Genomic DNA, 26,174 nt, shown 5'->3' with positions numbered 1-26,174 from the left:
AGAGTGACGATCGAAGGCCGGTGGCTTTGCCGGCGATTTTTGGTCCCTCGACTTCTGCCATGGCGGCTCCGGCGGCTTCTCCGGCGTTCAATGGCCATGCTGGTCACCTCAGAGACATCCAGGGACACCAGGGGGTCGATCGCGATGCTCAGGTTGAAGATCGGAGGCCGGAAAAAATTCTGGCGACATTTGGTCCCTCGACTACTGTCGTGTCGTCTCCGGCGGTTCTGGCCATCCATGGCTCTGAAGGGCCGTCTCCACGGTGCGGAGAGGTCCAGGGACCTTTGGGGACTGATCAGAATGCTCAGATTGGCGATTGGAGGTTGGCGGAGAAGTCCGATTGCGAAGCTAGGGTTCCGGCCATCTCGCGTCCACCGGCGATTCAGGGCTCGATGGCCTTTCTGTCCAGCCGGCTCCGGCGGCTTTTCCGATCTCTGTTAGTGACCATGAGCAGCTACGAGACATAGGGGGGTCGTCTGGAATTGATCGCCACCTCCACATGGCAGATGGGCAGTTTGGAGCGTCGCCGGCAAGCCTTGGTCCTCCGACTATTTGCGCGCCGTCTCTGGCCACTTTGCCGGTCTCTGGGGGTTGTCTCAGCCCCTTAGATATGAGAGAAGATGGGTTGGGGCTGAGCCGTCGTGCGCAGACATGCCAATTGAAGGAGGATCGGACTGAGTTTTGTGGTGGCGTCCGCGACAAGACGCGCGATTGCGCGAATTTGGCTAAGGCTGCAGACCTTCGCTCCGATGAGGTTGTGATCTCAGAAGGGGGGAGAGGGAAGCAGTGTGAAGGCCGAACGTCAGAGGTCAGCGCATTTGCCCGTGCTCTCGCACCAGCCGCTAAGGCCATAGCTAGGCTGCCGCCGGAGAACTTTGGTCTCCGCAAGGCAGAGATGGGTCAGGCATCAATGGTGGCTGCCTCATGTGCTGAGACTGTGATGGAGAAAGGTGATTGGAGGCAGGCGGCCTTGGCTTTGGCCTCGGTCAATGGCGATTAGGAGAAGGCGAAGAAGATGGTGAAGTTCGAAGATCTTTGGGAGCTTCTTCGCGCAGGCATGGACTTGGAGGAGGAGGGTCGGTGGCCAGTTGGTTTGCCCCTCCAGCCAAAGTCCAAGGCCATCCGTGTCAAGAAGGCCACGAAGCAACGCCGGGAAGCCTTGGTTGCGCCGGTGGTCTCTCGGCCATTGGCCTTGCCGTCCAAGGGTGCCAAGAAGATGATGGGGCTCACGAAGCTTGATGGACCCATGGTGACCAAGTCCATCAACCAAGGTGGCCCTTCAGCTACGGGAAACCAACGAGGTGGGCAAGAATACTTGCACAATCCTCGTGCGCGTCGAAGTAGAAAGAAAAGGACTCGGGTGAGGCCATATGAAGCTGCTCATGTTCGGGAGGCTGGCTTGGCAAGGCAGCAACAGCCATCAGGTAAGTCTTCGGCTTCTCTTCCTTGTTCTAAAGGTGGGAATGAGCATGCATCAATTAGGTGTTCTAATTGGCAAACTCGAATTGAGCAAGCTGGTCATAGAACACTTAGTGCTGCGCCTAATCGGCTAAGTCAATTTGACAAGGCTGGTCATAGGCTGACAAGTACCCAAGCACATGCACCACTCCTTATCGCTAAACTGCCGGGCTTGACTGGTAATGAGAATAGCAGCTTGATGCTGCACTCAGTGCCTATTAAGTCTAAAGGGCCTAATTCATATGGGCAAGGCAGTTTGGGTGGTGAGGAGGCTGTTGAGTGCAAGGAATCTTCTGCTATGAAGGGTGGTGTAGTCATGGCAGCCTCATGTGGTTTTGGTACTAGTCTCGGCTCAATAAGCCAACCTCATGGTGTTGGCAGTAATATATGTGGTCTTTGCGTTGCTAGTTCGAGGCCTGACAAGCCGAATGGAGAGAGGACACAAAGTGTGGAATCTTTTGGCATGCAATCTATAACACATGCTGACGGATTGCATGCTTTGAGTCCGGTTTCTTTTGGTCGTTATGGAGGGGGAAGCAAGGCTTCGGTGGGTTGTACCGAGACCTTGCCCAATCCCAATTGTCTATCACATAATCTTTGTTTGATTTTTGGGTGGAAATGCCCCTTTTTGATAGATAGTAAGCTGGGTTTGGTGCCTAATGTTGGCATGGTCCATGGACGACAATTGAGCTCAACATTCGACCACATGCCAACATTAGACCCCATGACACTTCTTAACAGCTTGGCTCTTGATCAAGCTACGGAACCTTGTGCAAATGAGGCCATTAAACAGGTTGGTCAGGACACACCCACATTGGCCTATAGCACAATTGTGCACTCCGAGCCATTGGGAAAGGAGGGCCGAAACAGTGTTACGGAAAATGGTGGGGCTGGCCGAGAGACTCAAGATGATGGAGCATTGCTTACCAGTTCTACAAAGGCCTCTTTGCCGGAGGTTAACCATACGGCAACAGGTAATGTTTGTGCTCCCCTTTCTTTTGGTTTCAATCTAAGTGTGGGGAATGTACAAGAGGCATCAGTTATGCACCCTAATCGGCAAGCCCAAGTCGGGCAAGCTGGTCATAGGGCTCATGGGGGTGATCCTAATCGGCTAGTCACTTTAGACAATGCTGGTCATAGGTCCCATGAAGATGTTAATTCGAGTACATCAACCACACTTAGAGTTTTGTCCATGCCTTTGAATGTTCCACAAGGGGATGCTATTGGGGGCAAGCAAAACACAATGCCAACCCCCAATAACATCCCTAACCTGAGACATGACACCACTGTAGGTGGTTTGCATGTCTCGGGTTCTACCGTGTCCAATGCTTGGACACGGCTCGCTGCTATTCACGCTAAGAATGCCACCCCAATGGGGGCATCATGCTTGGAAACTACGGCCCAGGTAGGTAGCTCTGCATTGGCCGTGAGCTCATGTACGCTTCCTTCCTTTGCTAGTCTTTTTGCTTCTACGGGTCTACCAGCTCAAGGTGTTAATGCGGGCCATGCCCCGGGACATTTTATCCTGGATAAAATGGTTGAATCTTATGAAGGGGAGGTCTGCATCACCTTTGAGGATACGGAGGTGCAACAGATGAATAAAATAGGGGAAACCCTACTTATTGGAAAATTTTCGTATGGCAGGCCCGTACTTTCCGTTATAAGAGAACACTTTGCCAAACATTTGAAGTTGAAAGGAACGGTGAGTGTTGGCTTAGTGGACCTACGACACGTGTCTCTCGCATTTTCTAACCCGGAAGATTGCATTAACACGCTAGTCAAGGGTCAGATTCTCTTTAACGGGAAGTGCCCGATGAGGCTCTTTAGGTGGACAATGGACTTTGACACGAGGTTTGAGACGTCCTTGGCCCCGGTGTGGGTGCTACTGCCTAATCTTAAGGCCAATTGCTTCTCAGAACCTTGTCTTAAACAAATTGTCAAACCTATTGGCAAGTTTTTACAGGTGGACACGCCTACGGCTAAGTTCACCCGGCCTAATGTGGCTAGGGTGAAAGTTGAGATTGATTTGTTGAAACCCCTATGCCGCAAGATGTTTATCCGATTAGGGACTGCGCGCCCGGATCAGGAGGCCGTGGGGTTTTGGCAAATGATTGAGTATAAGCGTGTCCCCCCGTACTGTTTAAATTGCAGAAAGCAAGGTCATGTGGCTAGCAGTTGTCGAGTCTTTGGTGGTGGGGCACGTTCTCCACGCACTACGGCATCACAAATGCCAGCGTCAATGGCTGATGCTGGCCCACCCCCTAAGGGGGGCGGCCAGGACCAGGGATCAGCTACTATGTTGGACCAGCGGGACATGACTGCTACTCAGAGAAAAAAGCAAAGTAATAAAGAAAAACAGTTAAAAGGTAAGGCCCCGATGGTTGACATTAGTCAGGGGCCAAGTGCTGGTACAGGTAATAAAGTATGGCGGGCCCTACCACCTAGTCGGGCTACCCCGGTACCGGTTAGTAATGGGTTTGCTGTGATCCAGGATGAGAGTTTAGCCTTTGAGGAGGCTGTTGTGGAGTCATCGGGTGGTGGTGATTCACCAACTACCCCGATTGCATCACCCGGGATAGGGAATGGCCAGTCTCCTGGTTACTTGTCCACTATCCCGGAGGTTACTGAGGATGTTAGCTCTTCAGGAATGCAGGTGGATCTGCAAAGCCCGCACCAGGTATCTTTCTCTTTTACTCCTACTTCGCATCCTGGTTTCTATGGTCCCCTTGAGTTGGGGACACCGCCCTGTGCCCTCCCGAGTGATACTCTCTGGCTGTCCCAGACACCAGACTCTTCTCCTAAGGCTCCCTGGGGGGCCGAGAAGGGAGAGGGACAGGGCGTGGTCAGATTCAGACGTACCGGTGCCGGGTCACGAGCCTGAGGAGTGGGCCCCGGAGTCGGGGTCAGATTCTGACGGCCGGATAGAAGGCGTTGGCCCGGCAAGACATCGGCTAAGTCACACCAGAAAAGGGGGGGACCCCTCTCGTCCGGATCCGGTTGTTTTATCCATATGAAACTACTCGTCTGGAATGTGAGGGGGGTTTCCTCCCAGGGGTCTGCGCGCAGGATCCGTGTATTGCTGAGAATGCATTCACCTTTTGTATTATGTCTGCTCGAGCCTTTCAGCTCGTCTGATTGGCTTGAGTTTTTCAGAATTCGCTTTATTTTTGATAATGTATTTGCTTCTGATAATAATAAAATTTGGATTTTTTGGAATAATGATTTGGCAGTAACATTCGAGAGTCAGACTGAGCAGTGCGTCACGATTTCTTGTGTACATTCTACGGTTCTCACGCCTTTCTGGCTCTCATTTGTTTATGCCAAAACCAAGGAACGTCTTCGGGACCCGTTGTGGGCTGAGCTGAAAGCTATATTTTCTATGATTCCCGGGGGAGTTCCTTGGTCGGTGGCGGGTGATTTTAATTGCTTGCTAAGTGTGGACGAGAAAAAAGGTGGGCTTCCGTACTCACATCGGAAGACTACTGATTTTCAGGAGTGTGTCAGTGCGTGTGACTTGAATGATGCGGCTTATTACGGTTCTCGTTTCACCTGGTGGAATGGGCGGCGTAAGGACGCGGCTATATGGATGCGTTTGGACCGGTTCCTTTACACCTCTGTGTGGGAATCGGTTTTCATGACATCCGTACGGCATTTATCAAAGTCCACGTCTGACCACACTCCTCTTTTAATGTCTTGTGATTTACTGAGTATGCAGGTGGTACCGAAGCATTTTGTTTTCCTGAACGTGTGGATTAAGCACGAGGATTTTCTAAGGGTGGTGCGTGATAGCTGGCGGGTTCCTATTGAGGGGGCCCCTATGTTTGTAATCGCCACCAAGTTGAATAGATTGGGTAAGGTTCTGAGCAGGTGGAGCAAGACTGTGTTTGGGGATATCTTTGTGAAGCTCCGTGAATATGAGGAAAGTGTTCAGACCCTTGAAGCCGCCTTACAGCAACACCCGGATGATGAAATTGCGTTGGTTGAATATAAAAAGGGTGTTGCTTTGTTACAAAAACAGATTGCAATTGAGGAAGAATTTTGGCAGCAGAAGGCGCGTATCACCGAGGTTCAGGATGGGGACAGAAACTCCCGGTTCTTTCACTCTGTTGTTAAGGCACGCAGGCGTAAGCTATATATACACAGGGTTAAGGATGGTGACGGCGTGTGGTTGGAAGATAGGCAAGGGATTGCTAATCAGGCAGTCTCTTTCTTTGAGCATATGTTCACCGCAGAGATTGGGGGTTTTGATCTGGCTAGGTTGGATTGTGTCCCACGCTTGGTTACTGAAGAGGATAATGAGCTTTTAACGGCCGTGCCTGAGGTGGAGGAGGTGAAAGCGGTGGTAATGCAAATGAACTCTACGAGTGCAGCAGGGCCGGATGGTTTCTCGGGGGCTTTTTATAAGGCCTATTGGGATATTATTCAGGATGATGTTGTCAGTATGGTTCGGAGTTACTTTGCGGGACGGGAATTCACCAGGGCTATCACGCACACATCCATCGTCCTTTTGCCGAAGAAGCCGAGTCCAGAAACGTTCGCAGATTACAGGCCTATCAGTTTGTGCAACTTCAGTAGTAAGCTTATCACGAAGCTCATGGTAGTTCGGATGGCTACAGTCCTGCCCCGGGTATTGTCGCCGCAGCAGACTGGGTTTGTAGCTGGTCGGTCTATTACTGATAATGTGCTTTTGGCGGCCGAGATGTGCCATGGGTTGAGCTTACAGAACCGGGACATAGTGCTTAAGTTAGACATGGCTAAGGCATATGACCGGGTATCGTGGTTTTTCCTGACTTCGGTGATGTGCCGTTTGGGTTTCAGCGAGGTCTGGATAGATATGGTGTTTCGGGCTCTGTCTAACGTGTGGTATTCAGTGATTGTAAACGGAGTCAAAGAAGGCTTCTTTACATCTACACGGGGGCTCAGGCAGGGAGATCCATTGTCCCCGACTTTGTTTGTGATTGCAGCTGAAGTCTTGTCAGTTTACCTTGCGCGGGTTTATGATGGCACTACGGTGCCCCAGTTTACACAGCCGCCTGGGACACCACATATTCACCACCTGGCCTATGCGGATGATGTGATTATTTTTAGTACGACCAGGTTGGGAGCTATTCATGAGGTAATTGGTGCGTTAAAGGAGTACGAGGAGATTTCGGGACAGTTGGTGAGCTTTCAGAAGAGTGCTTTTTACATGCACCCTCGTACTCCGGCCTATGAGATTGAACAGATTCGCAGGGCAACAGGTTGTGTGCATAATCAGTTCCCATTTACTTATTTGGGTTGCCCAGTGTATATTGGCCGTAAGAAATGTATTTACTTTGCCTCGGTGGTGGATAAAGTGAAGGCCAGATGTTTGAGTTGGCAGCGCCGACTGCTCTCAAAGGGCGGGAAGGCAATTTTGATATCCTCAGTCTTGCAGGCCATGCCGTTGCACCTATTCTCGGCCTGTGCACCGCCTAAGCAAGTCATACGGGACTTGGAGAGATGCTATGCTAGTTTCTTCTGGAAACAGTCAGGGGGCGCCCGGTATCATTGGAGTTCTTGGAAAACTCTCTCTCGTCCTAAAAAGGAGGGGGGTGGGGTTCTTGGACTTGGATTTGATGGTGAGGGCGGCCAGTGCTAAATTATGGTGGAATTTCCGGACAGAACACACGCTTTGGTCGGATTTTATGAGGGCTAAATACTGCAGTCGGGTTCACCCGGTTGCTAAGTTAGTCCGGAGTACTGATTCGCACACCTGGAGGCGGATGTTGGCAGTATGTGATGAGGTTGAGAGGGTTCTGACTTGGCGGTTGTTCCAAGGCCGGGTAAATTTCTGGTGGGACAACTGGTCAGGTCTGGGCCCGCTCGGCAGACTTTATCCACACCGGGGGGTTTCTTACTCCCGGGAGTTGCTCCTAGATTATGTGCGGGATGGTGAGCTTGATCTGGCTGACCACGATGACTTGGCGTATGCAGGGATTACTGCGGATTTATCCCGAATAGGGCAGGGCCCGCGTGATATCCCACTCTGGACCGTGGCGTCCGACGGTATGTTTTCTTATTCCTCTGCCAAGGCCTTTCTTAGGCCTGCACTGCCCACTGCACCAGACCCTCTTTTAGCTAAGTGTTGGCACAAGCACCTTCCTTTTAAGGTGTCCTTCCTGGCTTGGAGAGTGTTCCGAGGGCGGCTTCCCACGGATGACATCCTCGCTCGTTTCGGTCATGTGATCGTCTCGAGATGTCGGTGTTGTCCGGCCCCGGCCCCTGAGTCTATTGATCATATTTTTTTATTCTGGGGAAATAGCAAAAGCTGTCTGGAGATATGTTTTGGCGTCCCTCGGCCTCTATTCGCGACATCGGAGTCTTAGGACTTTGATTGTGGGATGGGGTCGGCGGGGGGCGCGAAACCCTCTTTTGTCTTTTGTTGTTTGTAGGTTGCCGTATCTGGTATTGTGGGAGCTATGGAAGCACCGTAATGGGTGTATGTATGGCCGAGACACGCCCAGTGTTGCACGAGTGATGCGTGGGGTGGCAAAGGGGGTGGCGGAATGTCTGTTTAGGCGGTGGCCCACGCAGCATATCCTGCCCTCTAATTGGAGGACTATTGTGGCATACTTGGAAGCACATGTGCCGAGGCGTGTTGTTAGGACGGTCAGGTGGTCTCCTCCTGCTGCCGGTGCGTTAAAGATTAATCTATCTCTGTCTTCGGCAGTGGGGGGGGCTGCAGCCGTGGTGCGCAACCAGGAGGGTGGTTTTTTCTATGGGGTTGCGTGGTCTGGGCAGGGGGAGCACGCCCGGGGCATGTTCCGGGTCCTTTTCTCCAGCTTGGAATGGTGCCTGGCCGGGGGAAATACAGTGATTGATATAGAGTCCACCTGGGCGGAGCTAGCTAGCTATGTTGATATCTCTGTTCGTCCGCCGTGGATTCTAGATAGTGTGGTGTCCAGGCTTCGATTCCTGTGTTCCTGCGGGGTAGTTACTGCTGTTGTGTGCCCGTCTAGGGCCAATCTGCCTGCGCAGGCACTAGCTGATTGGGTGGTTGATAAGCCAGGTGAGGCCGTCTTTCGGAACCTCAATGATCTGCCGCATAGGGTCCGCGCGTTACTGATACATGATGATGTGCCCTATGTGTTTTTTGAGATTGATGACCCCTCGTGATTGTGCTATTACTCCTGCTGTAAGTTGTTGTTTGTAAAGAAAAAGAAATAAAAATAGAAAAGAACAGAAAAGAAAAGAAAAGAAAAGAAAGGAAAGAAAAGATAAAAGAAAAAGAAAAGAAAAAAGAATAAGGGAAAGAAAGGAGAATGAAAAGAAAGGAGTGAAAAGGAATGGAGTGAGTTAGAGGAAAATGAGAGTTGGAGAGGTAAAAGAAAGAGTGGATGTGAGCTAAAAAGCAGAGAGTGTGTGAGGTTATTTTGGAGGCCATGAGGCCCTGCCTGCAGGACTGAGTCTCAACGTAAGGTGTTGGCGGTACAACATGGCACCCTAGTCCGGGCTGAACGGTGCACCGGGCAGGACTAGTCAAATCCGTTGACCTGGTCAGGCTTGCTGCTGGCCAATAGTAGCTGCGTTCCTTCTGGACTCCGGGGGGGTGGGCTATTATTTGGGGGGTTGCTTTTTGTTCGCGTCAGCCTGTTATAACCTTAAACACTCACCCGAGGTAGAAATTATAGTTGGGTCAGGGGAACAGGATGCTTGGTTGTTCTATCTTGTTTCTATTTTTTTTGCAGGTGCTGTTTCTTTGTCCTCGGAGGCATGAACTAGTCTTGGGCTGTTTTGGTTTCGCCTTTGCAGGCATTTTTTGGGACAGACCAGGTCTCAACGCCGATGCAAGCGGTAAAAAATTGCATCCTAGCCCGGGCTGAACGGTGGCCGGGTAGGTGTTTTTCAAATCCGTTGGCGGTAGTCCAGGCTTGCTGCTGGCCCATAGTAGCTAATCCCGTTAGGGTTGGTTCTGGTTCGTACTGGTGCTAATCGGGAGTTCTGCTATTGGCTGCCTTGTGCTATGTTGATTGATTTTATGGCTTGTGATTTACCTTGTACTTTTTTTCTTAGGCCTGCGTGCCATCTTTAGCTATGTATCTCGACTTAGGCCTGCGTGCCATTGCTAGCTATGTATCTATCTTGTTGTATGGCATGTCTTGTTTTACGGGCCAGCCAATAGCGCTACGGGAGGTGTTACAGTCGTGGTGCAGCCCGGTTAGGCTGCATTATGGTGTGTAGTCGCTATAGTGCAACTGGCATGGAGGTACTATGATGGTGACACGCGAGGTGTCTATTCCTTGCTTTTTGAGCTTCGGACTATATGGTGGGCTGTGAAGCAGTTGGGCTGCGCGTGCACTTTTTCGGAGCAGCTTCACAGGCTACTTATTTCACATCTTGATGTTTATACTCTTGTCTGCGTTCTGGTTAGTGATAGCTAGTATGGGACTTGGGGCATGCATGTTAGAGCCCGGGGGCCTCGTTATGTAATCTCATTTTATTTAGTTTATTTAGATTAGTTAGCAGGATTTAGGCCATGTGGGGCCTAAGTCCATTTTTTTGTATTGGCTTTGGCCTTTTTTTTTGATAATAAAGTCTTTTTTAAAAAAAAAAAAAAAAAATCTGAGAGAAACCGGGAGAAATCTGAGAAACCTAAACTAAGTGGTTGTCAAGAAAGTATTTTTGGAAAAATATATTTTGACCCCAAAACTATTTTAAACTATGATTCTAGACTATGGTCCATGTTGCAAGGTGAACCCTAAAATTTTATTTTACGATTCTACCCTCGAACCCTAGCTATAAATAGTAAAGTATCTCTTGTTCATTTTCCCTAACCATACTAGCAGCTACTTCTCCCTTCGGTCTCTCTGCCGTTTCCCCTCTTCATCACCATGGCAGTAACAACACCCATCTCCAACCATTTTCTCCTTGCTACAAACGAAGGAGATCAACCCATCAACAACCCCATCCTCTTCTCTCCTCTTGCCACCCTCTACCTCTCACTGGTGTAACCGCGAAGATGCAGCGACTGCGAATGGCAATGACATCAGCGGTGGTCTTCCTCTCCGGCGACCTTCCCCTCTTCCCAGCGGAGGCGGCGGCCAGTGTTGTTTCCGGCGACAGTGAGGCTAGTGCTAGCTAATGGAGTTTCTTCGTTGGAGTGGCTAGCTCGAGAGTGAGCTCAAGATCAAGTACTTGGCTTTTGGAGCGAAGTTGAGGTATAACCCCATGGACTCCAAAATCTCTTTTGACTCTGTGAAGTCATTGCTATATAGCTTGAAATGAATGGAAATGCTAGAATATTGTGTGTTTGAGCTATTAGATGACTTATTGATGTTGTATAATGTGTTGGTGATGTTCTGGAAGTGGAAAATTGTCTGATGTTGTTTTACAGGTGAAGAAGAAGTATTTTGTGCACAACACAGTGTGCACTAGATAGAAGTCACGAGCCTAGCCAACGGCCCACGAGGGGAGCCGCTGCCTAGAGCCGTGACGGGACGGCCCTAGGTCGCCACCGGGCGATCCCAGGCAGCGAGGCTCTTCTAGCCCCGCCGCAAGCTCCGTTGGTTTTGTCTGTGTAATGGCAGGGCCCTTGTGGCTCAGCTACGTGTCGTTTCGGAACGGGTGTCACGGGCTCTTGTGGCTTGGTACCTTGCGGCCGTCATGACACATGTTTGGACTTTGATTTCGTTGAATTTGGATTAGAAATGAGCATTATGTGATTGATTTTGTGAAGCAATTGAGTTACAGTAATGTTATTTTTTTTATTTTTTTTTAAAAGGGGGCCATATTATTTATAAAGAGTTAATACCATCTGAAGTCCTCCGAGTATAGTGATTTTGCCACGTTCAATCCTAAACTTTCAAATTGACCATATGTGGTCCTTCGACTTTCAAATTTAACCATTCATGGTCCAAGTTAACCACACATGGTCCTTCAACTATTAAATATTAACCAACCAAGGTCCTTTCAAGAGGACCGCGGCTGGTTAATTTTCAAAAGTTGAAGGACCATGGGTGGTTAACTTGGACCACGAATGGTTAAATTTAAAAGTCGAATGACCACAGATGGTCAATTCGAAAGTTTAGGATTAAACGTGGCAAGACCACTATACTCGGAGGACTTCATGTGGTATTAACTCTATTTATAAACAAAACAGAACAAAGTCTTTCCAAGGCCCAAAAGTGACCAAGTCTACAGAAAAAATAAAGAAGACTTCCCAAGGCCCAAAAGTGACCAAGGCTACAAAGAAATAAAGCAAGTAGGCCTAAAAGACGATCAAGTAAAAGAGAGAAACTCTAAATCACAAAGTGGGCCCAACACCCATACTACAAACCACCTGTAACCAAGTATATACTGTAGTATTTTATAGGGTTGAGTGGAGTTATACTTAGCTTCGTGCTAACGGGTATTTTCTTCTTGTCTATTTGCAAAACCCGTTTCAGGTGGGCCCAGCTCTTGAGAGTGCTCGAGTTAGACTAGTGTAGTTAGTTGCTTTGTAGTCTAAACTATTGATCTTTTATCGTTGTTTTGAGTTTATGGATGTAGACATCTTTCATTTTGTTGGTGATAGACATCGGGGTACTTTTCCCCAAGTTACTTTAATGTAGTAAATTTCGAATGTTAGTTTGACTTGATACTTTGTTTTACCCTTAGCCTGTTCAATCACCGTGGGAAGGTGGTTGTGGCGGTGACATTCCTACTAAGTTTGTTAATTAAGTTTACTTTTCTGCTGCTTAGTTTATCTTATTTTGGTTTTAGAACTTTAATTAAGTTTAAGAAAAGTGTATTGTTACACTAGCTGGCTCGGTATTACTGACCACATAGTGACCTCTACTTCCAATGATTCCACTACTATTGACCAACCCTCCGACAACCCCGTCACCATTTCTTTTTACTCTCATTCACCTAGGTCGTTTGGCCAAACCACTCTGGCTACCTTGGTGGCTCGGGTGGCCTTCGCTTCTTTTAGCTCAACCTCCTCAGCCCACTTATGTCCTAAACCCCTTCGCAACTTCCACCTAGCCAATCCCTTTACTCGTGGTCCCGGTTTCTTCAAAGACGTGGATTTCCCCCTCTTTTGACCTCCATCTCACCACCCGCGACCTAGATTTTTCCCACACATTCAGCGACCTCGTCGTGGAAGTCATGCTTGTTGGCACTCGCCTCATCTAAGGCCCCTCAGCGGGCGATTACATTGGCATTTCTCTCCAATCCATCTAGTACAGTTTTCGCTTACCACCTTTTCCCCTCCCAACCAAATCTGGCATTACTTCTGTGTGGTACCCATCCAACTCCCCCCAAACTCCTACCGGGTGCTCATTGGCTTCTTGAGCCCCTGTCACTATTATCATATCCCATTGCTCTCTCCCCTTTTCATTAAGATTTTTCTAGAGTCTTAGGTGGGCAAAGCTGTGACAACCCAAAATTTATTTTATAAATCCGATTTTAAGAAATTCCAAAATAGCCATTTTTCACTCCTTTAAAAAAATTTTGAGATAAATTTGGTGTTTGAATAAATTATTTTGAGTTAGATTTTAAATGAATTCAACACCGGAACTTATTTTAATTCTAAAATCCTAAATTTTTGGGTACTTCGCGTACCAAGTTTTTAAACTGAGAATTTAATCCGAGTGAAACCGGGAGAAATCTGAGAAGCCTAAATCATGTGCCTAACTAGAAATCATTTTATAGAAATTCAATTCCCAACCCAAACTATTCTAAATCCTGATTTTGGACCATGGTCCATGTAGCATTGTGAACCACATCCCTCCAAGCCTTGTCTGTGCATGTTTTGCAGCCAAACAATTCCACCTTTGCCCTCCACCAATCATTGGTGATTCTCCTAGGGTTTAGAGCCCTATAAAATGAATAGTTTCCAGACTTTGCCTCTTGATTCTCTTAGCTTCCTTGTCTTCCCCAAACAAAAGCTTTGCAAGAAACACAGAGGTGAAGGAGGTTGTAGGTTAGACTCTTGGTGTCGGCCTCTAATCTAAGTGGGCTGATCGCCTAAGGTACAATGCTGAGTGGTCGGCCCAAATAGATAAGAGGGTTGACCTCCTTCGTTAGACTCTTGGTGTCGGCCTCCAATCTAAGCGGGCTGACCGCCCAAGGTCCAATGCTAAGTGGTCGGCCCAAACAGATAAGTGGGTTGACCTCCTTGGTTAGACTCTTGGTGTCGGCCTCAAATCTAGGTGGGCTGACCGCATCGCGGGCCGGGTCACAGTACCCCGAGCCCACCCGTCGCGACTCGTCCAGATACCAAACCCTACGCCCTTCTTTCCGTCGTTTGGGTAAACCCTAGACGCCTCTTCCCAACCGTCATTCCGTCTTCCGAGGTGTATTAAATGCTCTTGTACCATCATGTCACTTCACATCAATCGTCACCTTCCCCCCACCGTCGAATCTCAGCCACGTGTCTTCATCTAAAGCCTCTTTCTCCTTATTACAAAAAATCCCTTTTTTCCCTCCTTCATATTTCACTAACTTCTTCCAAACCTTCTTTCTCCTCAAATCTTCTCACTTGGCAACTCCATCCTCCAGCGTACCTCAAGGATCTCCCTCCATTCGTATTTTCGGTGGACTTTTCAGGTTGGTGCCTCCCTTCAATTTGCTATGTCTTTCACTTCCCCCTCTTCTTCTCGCTGCACGGAGGCTTCGTCTAGCCCCCGTTCTCCATCTTCATCTCATCCCGATCCTCGTAATGAGGAGGTTGCCGCTCCATTAAGTCCGGCTCCGCTTGCGGCGTCCGTCGGGCTCCCGACACTTTTGATCCCTGGACTTTCCTGTCAAATGTCCCTCCCAAATGGAGGAACAAGATTATGAAACTCCCTGTTTCCTCTTGGGTCCATCGGCGAAGATCATGAACCCCGAGGATCGCGATATCTTTGACCCGCGGAGCGTTTTGTTGGGATCCACCTACACTCGGTTTGTTTTGGTTTCTGAGTCCCACCTCATCCTTTTCTTTCACTCTTCCTCCGATATTACAACCTTGTCCCCGGGCAACTCGTTCCGAATTCAAACCGGCTTCTTGTATGCTTCTTGACCCTCTGTAATTGGATGTACCTCGAGCCGACAGATATCCCATCGCTCGGGCTACGTCCTATTCGAAGGCCTTCCCGACTCTGTAAAAACTGGAAGCCCTTATTCTTCTTTGTCCGACCGACTCCTCCTCTTCCTCCTGTCAACTTTCCTACCGCGTGGCCTTCCACCCTCTTTAAGTTGAACACTTTGCGACCTCGCTATACTGCCGAGGCGATTAGGGCTGCTAACACCTTGACGGAGCTGGAGCCCATGTGCGTGTTGTTTTGGTCTCGGCTGCGTGCCATGGAAAAGGCGGGTCTTCTACTTGCGGGGGCGGCCACCACAGGTAGCTTTAAGCGACCCTTCCTTGCAGATATCGTCCCCCGATGTCCTAACTAACCTTTTTCTGTCTTCTTTACGCAGGTAACAACGACTCGGCCTCCGACACCTCTTCCGACGAGACCGGCCCTGACGCTTCCATGGATAGCCGTGCAGCTAAGTTGCACCGCTGAGCTGCAAACTGTGTCGTTGGCACGTCCTCTCTCCCTCTGGCTGCTCCTTCTTGACCGTCTTCATCCGAGCCGCTGGTCAACCTCTCAACATCCCCTGAGGCCTCTCGGACTCAAACTCCAACTCTCTCCGCGGCGAGTCCCAGCTCAAAGCGACCACTCAAGTCGCCAGAGGCTCCCCCCTCAAAGAAGATTCGCCTGGGTCTGGATGTCGACCCCGACTCGCAGATATGAAATGGCTCTTTTCCTGTTAAGTCCTGGGCAGAAACGGTGATCATCCCCAAAGACGCCGAAGTAGTCGCCAAGATCTCAGAGGAGTCGCTTCTCGAGGGATCCATTCTTCACTCCTACCAGGTAAGCCGACCTTACGACCTTCTATTTTTGTTTCATCATGTGTGCTTCTGACACTTCTTCCATTTTTCCAGAACATTTCCTTTCAGCTGGAACTGAGGAAGTGGATACAAACCCTGAAGGTCGGTGCCGTAACCCTTCACTCCCGGCTCCTCCAAAACCGTGAAGGCCGAACGCAGGATTAAGAGGCTTTCACTAAGGAGAGGGAAGCCTTTCTGAAAAAGCGAGGAGAACAATTAGCCGAACTCTCCAAGCTGACTCAGCTTCTCGAGGAGGAGAAGAAGAAGGTTGATGTCGCGGTGTCCGACTACAAGAGGTCGGTTGCTTTCAAGGTGGCTGCCCTTGCCGAAGCGCATACCCGTCTGGAGGAGCTTGGGAAGAAATGGCTGACAACGCCCGAGGGCGAGGACTATCTGGTCGAGCTGGGCGAGCGCGACTATCTTCTTGGCTACAGCGACGCCCAGCACAAGGCCTATGATGCCTTGCTGGCTCGTGATTCCTCCTTCACTCCTAAGGGCTGGGGTCTAGAGCTCGCGTAGCTTCTCCTCAAGGGCCCGCGACTACTGACGCTGATACCCCTCTAGTTGCGCAAGTTCAAGCTACCACGGAGGTCGCCAACCCAGTTTTGCTGGTGGACGAGTCTATCGGCCAGGATGAGCAGCCGACCAACGAGGCACTTTCCCAAGTAGAGGGTCCTTCACCCATTCTCCCTACTGGCCCATCGATGGGCGAACAAGACGAAGGCTCTGATCATGTTGCGGTCGTGCCCCCTTCATCCTAGTAGTTTTTATCCATTTCTTTTCCTCCTTTTGTAATGGGGTGTTTGCCCCCTTTTTGAACTTTCTTATATAAGAACGCGTTTTTTGATTACTGTATGCCATGTCTTTACTTTACTCAAATGTTCCTTCCCTCTCGGCTTTAAATTTCTAAGTGTCAAAACCCTTCCTTCCTAGCGCCGCTTATGTAACACCCCGTGTTACGGCCTTTAATCCTGGATTAATTATTTAATTAATCCCACTAATAATAATTAAATATGATTAATTATGTTAAGTTCCCCTTTAATTAATTAATAGGGTCCACCATGAACCGTGGACCCTTGCCTAAACTGGAGGCTTAAGCCTATTAGGAATAAAGATAGTAAACCTTTTACTATTCAGATCCTAATTAGGAATCCTAGACCTAGTTATCTATTAGGAATAAAGGAAGTAGACCTTTTACTATTCAGATTGTGATTAGGATCCGCTTTAATTAATATGGACCCTTATCCCTAAAGCAAGTCCCTGAGCCCTATAAGGAATAGAATTAGTAAACCCATACCATTCAGGCCCTAATTAGGAGTCTTAAATATATAAATAGGGAACTTAGGAGACACCTAGAACCCCCCACACGCCTAGACGCCCCATCACCCCATGAGAGCTCCAAGAATTCCCTTAGAAGAAATCAAGAAAGCAAGAAAGCTTAAAGAAAGATCCTTCATAGCCAAGGAATTAATTAAGGCTAAGAGGTAACCCATGTCTCAACAAAACCTATTTTCATAGCTATGACTTCCCCTTAGGGTTTCCCCCATATTATTGAGAATGGCGAAATTATGGTGATTATTATTAATGTTGATTTGATGATTCCATGGGGAATCTTGATAATCTTGATAATTGGGAGTTTCTTGATAATGATGATATTCTTGATGATTAATTCGGGATCCTTGATGATCATGTGTTGTTCTTGATGATTATGATATTCTTGATGATTAATTGGCATCCTTGATGTTTATGTGTTATTCTTACCGAATCTTGCAATTAGAAGATGAATCGTATTCTTGTTGATATAAAAGTAATTAGAACCCTAGGTTGTATCGTATGATCTTATTCTTGGATTATCGGATGGGGAAATCGCATGTTTGGGTGTTGATTATATTTAGAAAAGCATGATAGGTTATGTGTCGTTCGTTTCTCGTAATTGATCCGTTAATTGTCTACGTGTTGTCGTTAATTGCGTTGTAAAGTGTCTAAGCATGGTTTCGGGTTCCACAACGGCTCCCGGGGCGTAAAGTGTGTGAAAAGAGTCAGTGGGGGGTAGGTGGGGGGTAGGGGACCCGCCACCTACCCATAGCCGTAAACCGCCGCCTGGCAGCGGGCGGCCGGCGGACGGGCAGCTGCCCGCCGGCGACCCGCTGCCCGGAACAGTAGAAACTGGCGGGTAGCCGGCGGGTGGACCCCCACCCACCGGCTACCCGCTGGAAAGTCGTCCCCCTCGGGACCCCGGCTTCCCCGTTTGATGTTTCCCCGATCCCTGTGGTGTCCCAACGGACCCCGTTTGTCGTGCCTATGTCTAGTTTGATATTTCGGGTACCGTTCGTAGGTTTATGAGTCTATTATATTGCATGCTAGTTGAATTGGTATCCCGTTGACCTAGGTGGAAGAAGTATGAACCCCTTAGGACTATTCTTAGTACGTGATGGATCACGCATAAGGTTGTTATACGCTTTATCCCCCTTCCCAATGTGTAATGTGGGTTGCATGTGCTTGCTATGTGTTATGTGTGCGTGTTACCCCAATTCGGTTGCGATCGGATTGGTTATCCAGAGCTGCGGTTCAGAAGCCGGCTATAGTCAGATGGGAATTCCTGGCTGTAGTCGGATGACGGTATCCTGGGCTGCGGTCCAGAAGCTGGTTGTAGTCAGATGGGAATTCCTGGCTGCAATCAGGTGACATCTTTCCTGAGCTGCGGTTCAGAGGCTGGCTGTAGTCATATGGGAATTCCTGGCTACAGTCAGATGACACACTCTCTTGGGCTGCGGTCCACTGTTTGGTTGCGATCAAACATTATGATGAGCTGCGGTTCATCGGTCGGTTGCGATCGACCTCCCCGTGTTGCGATACGGGGCATGGTGCTGTGGGGCCGTGTCAGAGCTATATGCGCTGACCCGCATGTATGGGCATGCGAGTGGTCCTGTGGCGCCAACAACGTGCGTTATGTGTTGTGACATGGACGAGTTGTGATTATGGGTGTCTTGGGGGATGTGACTATGGGATTTGTATTGGGGATTGTTCATGTTGGGTTATGATCATTGTTTATGCTCTGCCTCATCTGCCTTATCTGTTGTGAACTGCATATGCTCGTTATAACTGTTGCTTGTGTCTGACCTTATCTGTCGAGTCATTCCCGGTTTTAAAGCTAGAGTTCGTAGGATATACTCTCATGCTGAAAATGGTTTTGGTATATCTATATATATATTGCTATATGTATTGTATTTCAACGCGTTGGAGTGGGTTACCAGCATCTCTCGCTGAACAGATATATTTGACTTTCAGGCACAGAGGACTAGAGCACTGGAGCGCGCTAGAACCGGAGCGTAGAAGTAGTATAGTTTCCCTTTCGGCCTGCGTGCCATGTTATGCATTTATATTTCGGAGGATAGTAGTTAGACAGCCTGTGCACCTGGGTTCTCTAGCCCAGGTGTGGCATAGCACCCCGAACACTTATGTTACGCTTTGGGATTTAATGAGATGTTACCTTTATTATTAAGTTTTAAATGTCTTGAAAATCAAGGGTGTTACAGCTTGTGCGTGAGTCCTTTATTGGAGACGCCCTTCGAGTCTTTCTTTATTCGCCCGAGTCCCTCAATCGAGGCGACTTCTCGGCTGTAGCTTCACTCGCCGAGTCCCTCAGTCGAGGTGACTCTTTGTAACACCCCCGATTTTACCATATTTTTAAAACTTAAATGCAAGAGATAAACAATCTAATCATCCATTAAGCAATAAGCGGAAGCAACTCTAAACGGGGGTATTATGCCACATCTTAAAGTACTAAAGATGCACAGGCGGGAAAACTAAACAGTTTAAACAAATCTTAAAGAGTCAAGGCACACAAGCCGCTCAAAAGGCTCACAGGCCATCAAAACATAACGTCTAGACAAGGTGACTAAGCTATCTATCGCTCCAAGTCTAGCGCTCTCAGGCATCTACTCAAAACCTGTAGAACATGGGAAAAACATGGGGATAACACCCGGTCAGCGAATATTGCTGGTAACCCATCAATACGCGTTAAATAGCATATATAGATAAGTATAAGTCAAAACCATTTTGAAACGGAATAGAGTATATATCATTTCAAAAGCCATAGAGAGAAGTAAACTTCAAGGACTCATTAACACTCTCAAAAGGAAAAGCAATCACCATCCTTACAACAATAACAAGACAAGAACATGAAAGACAATACAACTCAAGATGCATTCTACTGATCACAAAGTAGAATACATCAAGACATGCTCATAAGCAAAGAATACACATTCACACAACGGCAACTACATGCCACAGTCACAACTACATGTCACAAGTTTCATAGATCCAACCTTATGCCCTGTTCCAACCATATGGCTACCCCCGGCCTTATTTCAGTTCCAACCATTACCTCCTAGTGCCACCCTGTACTTCTGAGTCCAACCTTGTACTGCCAGGGACCGTCGTCCCCCCTCCAACATAGCCTCCAACATACCGCCGAACTCTCAGTACACGAGGGTACCATTAATTTCATTCACACAACCACCTACATGTGAGCAAAGCTCAAGTAACCACCACCCACATTCAATCATAGTCACACAAGTCATCATCATTACCAAGAAGACTAAGGTTCCACAATAACCTTAATCAAGTATCAATCAAAGGGTACAACGATTACATACGTTCATATCATAGGAATCAATCAATGGATCACAACAAAGACATGAAACCATATTCAACAACGAAGGATCACAATCCAACACCAAATGATGGTCAACACAAGTTGCCAATCCCAATAAGAAAGAACAAATCGCACATACTAGCATTTCAACATCAAACTAGCATGCTTATGAAACGGGTAAACCAAAAGTAGTTCCATAGAACATTCAAGACTCACAATAGTCCAACGAATCACAAAGTCGGACCCTTAGCACGATTCAAGACACCAAATCCTACATGGATTCCTAACATACCGTTCTAGACATACAAAACATCAAGAAGACTCACAAATAGCCCAACAAAACAACATCAGGAGGTCAAAACATCAATACCGAGTCAAAAGAATCACGGGGAACAAATCCCTGCCCATCATCAATAATGTACCCCGCGGGTGGGGCCACGGGTGGACAACCACCCGCGGGTACAACAACCCACCAAGCATTGTTCCCCGCGGGTGGGGCGGTGAGTAGGCCTCTGCTCGCCGTTCCGCCCGCGGGTATGCCCTGTACACCAACTTCATACACAAACCAAAAGACAACAAAGATTCTATCTTTTAGAAAAAGACACCTAAAAGGAGGTTAAAAACACCAAAAGACCAAGGATCTTACCCTCCCCTATGCTCAAGATGAAGAAAGTAGGAATCTTGGGAGACAACTTGCAAGATTTGGGATGCTCAAATACTAGCTTGGAGAAGAAGCTACACCTTTTTAGAGAGAAGCTAGAGATTTTTGTGTTTAGATTGTAGGGTGAATGAAATGAAGGAGTGTTGCTAGGTTAGCTTGAACCACAAAACTTAGGTAGAAAGACATCCCTACCCTTACTAAAGTTGGAAAGACAAGGGAACAAGGGCACAACTCAAGAAGCACAAGGTACAACCCTTTGACTTTAAGTGACTAGTCAAAATCTAGTCCCTCGACTATTGAATTTCAGGATTTTAAGAAATAAATTAACAAAGAGGCTAGGATTAATTCTCTAATTAATCCTTGATTAGAGTTTGTATTTACGGGGTGTCACATCCTCTCCCCCTAACAATAAGCTTCGTCCCCGAAGCTTGGACACGACGAGTTCAAACAAACGGGTAACAACGAATCAACCATGTGACAAAGGGAAAACAAGAATACCATTTAACCAAAACTTCAAGGATCCAAAAGGTGTAAGGTTTGCAAAAATCAAGAAATTGCAAGGTTTCAAAACGTCTCAAAAGAAATTTTCTTGAGCACACAAACGCTAAGGTCAAGACAACGAAAACTAGAAGCCTTCTAAACCACGCCTAGACTCAAACAACTAAATTCTAACAAAGCAAAACACTAAACTAACTATCCAAGCAACAAACTAACAAACAAGATAAACAAGAACAAGCAACAAGCATAGCCAACAAGCAACAACTACTAAACGGCAATAACAAACGAGAAAGAAACGAGCTTACCCCAACTCCGGCCTAAGAGGACTCATCCTCCTACTCCTCAGCATCCTCGTCCGAGTCTTCCTCAGCTCCAACATCTCTAGCTTATAAGTGCCGGCCTGGATAACTGTTGTGATTCGGTACGGGCCTTCCCATTTAATGGCGAACTTGCTTCCCTCAGTCTGTCGGCTAGCATGCCTATCTCTTAAGACCAGGTCCCCTATCTGGAACTATCGGATCCGAGTCCATTTGTGCCGGTATCGCTTAACGGATTGTTGGTACTCAACCATCCTTGCATGCGCCACCTCCCTTCTTTCTTCCAAAAAATTCTTTTTAATCCGAAGGTTTTCCTCATTCTCCTCATCCGAGTAGTGGAGGACTAGGTGTGTAGGCTCCACGACTTCCAACGGGATCTTTGCTTCAAAGCCGTAAGCCAGCTAGAATGGGCTCTCACCCGTGGCCCGCCTCTGAGTGGTCCGATATGCCCACAACACTCGGTCCAACTCGTCGGTCCAATTTTCACCGACATCCTCGAGCTTTTTCCGAATGCTATCCACAATGGTGTGATTTATGTTCTCCATTTGCCCGTTGGCTTGGGGGTAAGCGACCAACACCTTGGTGTGTCGGATCCTATGCCGCTGACAGAACTCGGTGAGTAATCGAACTATCGACCGTTATCGCTCACTATATGCTCGGGGTGCCCAAAATGGCAAATTACCTTCTTCCACAGGAATCGTCGACACTGATAGTCGGTGATTGTGACCAATGGCTCGGCCTCCACTCACTTAGTGAAATAATCAATGGCCACTACGCAAAATCTGAGTCGCCCCGGTGCCTGTGGTAGAGGTCCCAGAAGGTCGTTCCCCCACTTAGCAAAGGGGATGGCAGTCGTGATCGGGGTATAAAACGTAGCGGGTCGGGTATCCTTTTGAGCAAAGGCCTAACACACGGTACATTTTGTTACCCAGTCTAGCAATCCCTCATCATGGTGGGCCAGTAGTACCCTTGGACGACCAACTTCCGAGCAAGGGTATGAGCCCCATGATGTGCAGCTCATATTCCTCGATGTGCCTCTTCCATTATCTTTTCTGCAGCGACGGCATGGTGTTGCTGCTGTTCGGCCAACTCCTCGTCGGCGGGCGGTGGTTGGGCTTCAAACGGAGGATGGCTGGGCGGTGTTTGGCCGGGTGGTCGACGATAGGGGTGAGCATCGGTCGGTTTTCGGTTAATAACCGAAAAATATATACCCCTCCCATAACCGACCGAAATAACTGATCTACTAAACATAACCGAACCGACCGAAAACCCAAAATTTTTGGTCGGTTATTTTTAACCGAAGTTAATGACCTAACCGCCTGTAATTTCATAAAAATATTAGTATAAACTCAAGAATATTAACACCAATGCAATATTACTAGTTAAACTAGTCAATCACATAAAAATTGCAAAATCAAATGTCCATAAGTAATAGTGTAATACAAATTAGTCTTAACAGTCCATGAATTAAAATAAGTGCCAAACTGCCAATCTGCTTAGTTCTCACAGTCACAATCGATTAGTCCAAACTCCAAATTCAAAACATGGTCTTAAAATTACAAAACATAAGATAATATTCCATAAGAATTAAAAGTCTAACAAGTAACAACATGATTTAAAATATGCTCCAACTCCTCCAATTCTCCAAATGATCTCACTGCCAACTACCCAGTGCTCACTGCCATTTGTAAAACAAAAGAAATTCAAAACATGAATAAAATGATTACCCAATTAACAAATATATAATGTGCAAAACTAAATTATATTTTACCCATTTCTTCAATTGATTTTGACATCTTATGAGTCAATCACACCATCCAAACTAAGCTTTGACAAATCTAAAAACACATAACAATAAGGTTATTATATTTTGACATAGAATCAAAAAGTAATAAAACATAATATATTATGAACAACAAAATAAATACAAATAAAAAGTAAAGCATACCTAGGTCAAACTTATCCATTTCAGCAATTTCATTCTCCATATCATCCATACGTGCTCCTTGTCTGATCCAATCTTGAGCACAAATGAGTGCTTGCACTATTTTAGGAGTTAAAGAACTCATATAAGCATCAAGAACACACCCACTTGTACTAAAAGCTGATTCAGAAGCAACGGTTGATATGGGCATAGCTAATATATCACGAGCCATAGCAGATAAGATGGGAAATCGATGACTATTCTTTTTCCACCAAGCAAGAATATCAAAGTCATCATCATCTTCATCATCTTCATCATCTTCATCATTATCAAGCTCTTCATTAAGGTACCTATCCAATTCAGACTTTTGCTCTCCACAACCCATTTCAACCTTATACTTCTTAAAATCACTCTTATTCTTCTTTTCTTTCCCCTTCCTTTGAGAGATATCATCGGTTATAGATTGAGAAGATTGAGGTTGATGCATTTTTGTGTATTCTTCAAACAATTCAACCATTGCACTTCTAACTTTAACAGACAAGATAGAAGCTTGATCCTTCAATTGATCCGCACGATACATCTTTTTAAAGCAAAAATCAACAAAAGTATATTTGTATCTAGGATCAAGTACACATGCAATGTAAAGCAACCTATTCATTTTTTCCACATTCCCCCAATACTTGTCATACTTTTCAACCATTCTTTTAGCCATTGAACTAAACTCAGAATCAGTACTTTTCAACCACTCACATAAAGTAGAATAAACATCACAAACTTCATCAAGATAAACATTTGCAGTCACATACAAAGAACCAGATATCTTCACAGTATGATCATAAAACTGTTGCAAGAACATGCTTAATTTCCTAACACTTTCCCAATCTTCATGATTTGGAACACCATCACCAAACAAGAGATCATGTTTATAATTAGGGTCAACTTCTTCAAATCTCTCAAATTCCCTCTCAAACTTTTGAGCTGAATCTAACATCAAGTAAGTGGAATTCCATCTAGTGCTCACATCTAATCTCAACAAAGCTTTAGATTGAATCTTTTCCATTTCAACACAACCTTTAAATTTGAGCAACCTAGATGGTGATTGCCTCACATATCTTATAGCCACTCTAACTTTAGCTATTGATTCATTCATATCCTTCATCCCATCGGTGACAATAATGTTAATGATATGTGCAATGCATCTCATATGAAGATATTTTCCTTGTAGGATACTAGTACCCAAATTATTTAACTTTCTTTTCAAGTATCCTACGGCAACGTCATTGGAACTAGCATTATCAACCGTAACGGTGAAAACATTATCAATACCCCAATCACGCAAACACTTTTCAATTGCTTTACCCACATCCTTACCCTTATGACTTGTAATTGGACAAAAGTTAATTATCCATTTATGCAATATCCAATCATGATCAATAAAATGACATGTAAGACACATGTAATTCACCCTTTGCAATGATGTCCAAGTATCAGTGGTGAGTGACACTCTAACAGAATGAGAATGCAACAAACTATTCAAATTTTTCTTCTCAACCAAATAAATATCATAGCAATCCCTAGCAATAGTCTAACGAGAGGGCATTTTAAATCTAGGACAAGAAATAAACATACATTTTCTAAATCCCTTTGCTTCCACAAACTTAAAGGGTAATTCATCTTCAATAATCATTTCAGCTATACCCCTCCTAAGAGCTTCTGCACTATATTTCCCAAAACTTATTGAACTCCCTTCTTCAGTTACTTGACAAAATAACTCAGTTTGTGCAGGATCAGAACTAGTACGTGGAAATTTAGAACAACTTTTCAAATGGGATTTCAATGAACTAGTCCCATTCAATTTAGTATCAGCAAAGAGCTCTCTTTCACAATAATTGCATCTAGCTTCGTTATCACCACTATCTGTAATAAACTTATGGAAGTGATCCCATACCTCCGACCTTTGTGGTTTAGCCTTCGGTTTACTCTTTTGAGTCTTTTCAACCCCAGTACTTGTAGTTGTTCTGCTTGTTCCACCAGCACCAGTTATACTTTCATCATTTGCTCGTGCTTTGGCCCTTGTTCCTTTTCCTTTCTCAATTGAATCTGAATCCGTTGATGATGTTGATATCTAGTAAAAACAAACCAAAAAAAAAAACAATTAGACAATCAATAAGCAGCTAACTAATAATTTACTACACTGCTTAATAATTTAGCAATTAAGCAATACTATTATACTAAGCAACTGACTAGCAGTGAGGCATGTATTAATGTAAACAAATACATTATGGCCTATGGACTAATCACTAATGGAATACTAGGTATGTATTAATTTAAACAAATACTAACTAGTAGCAAGCACAAGTAGTGATTAATTTAAACAAATACAGAAATACTACATAGCCAGAAACATTGCAAAGCACAGACATATATAGTATGGTGGCCACTGAACACAACTTTATGAGCTACATGACATTAATTAATTAGGCTAATGGCCATAAAAATGTACAGAATCTGTTCATTTCAGATAATATAATACAATGAAAATTCTACAACTACGCTGACACAGAGACATTATTAAACAGCACAGACATCACTTGCTTACTTAGTGTGCTCCTATTTACTGTATACTGACTAGTAGCAGGCAGTGAGGGCCTCACACAGAACAGAAATGCACAATAGCTATGGCTTATGGAGATTGAGAGAACTTAGAGAACTTACACTATGATTTGGAGGAGGACTCGACCGACTCGTCGCACATCGCTCACTGAGGGGAGTTCGACCACTCTGAAGACAGAAGT

General features: G+C 46.2%; 1 long non-coding RNA gene across 2 annotated transcripts; it reads right to left on the bottom strand.

Moving 5' to 3' along the window:
• Window positions 1–94: 94 nt before the first annotated feature.
• On the bottom strand, window positions 95–26,174 carry LOC109168268. 2 transcript variants are annotated; one of them, XR_002052052.1, is made up of 5 exons: window positions 26,095–26,174; window positions 23,404–23,475; window positions 23,227–23,293; window positions 7,531–7,536; window positions 95–107 (listed from the first exon to the last, which is right to left on the bottom strand). It is a non-coding gene; the product is annotated as an uncharacterized LOC109168268 (long non-coding RNA). The 2 variants fall into 2 exon arrangements; XR_002052053.1 differs by lacking the exons at window positions 95–107; window positions 7,531–7,536 and adding an exon at window positions 23,124–23,133.

The sequence above is a fragment of the Ipomoea nil genome, unplaced genomic scaffold (assembly GCF_001879475.1).
Source record: "Ipomoea nil cultivar Tokyo-kokei standard unplaced genomic scaffold, Asagao_1.1 scaffold3195, whole genome shotgun sequence".
NCBI lineage: Eukaryota > Viridiplantae > Streptophyta > Magnoliopsida > Solanales > Convolvulaceae > Ipomoea > Ipomoea nil.
The sequence above is the reverse complement of the archived record's forward strand: the minus strand, read 5'-3'. Positions and strand labels throughout refer to the sequence as shown.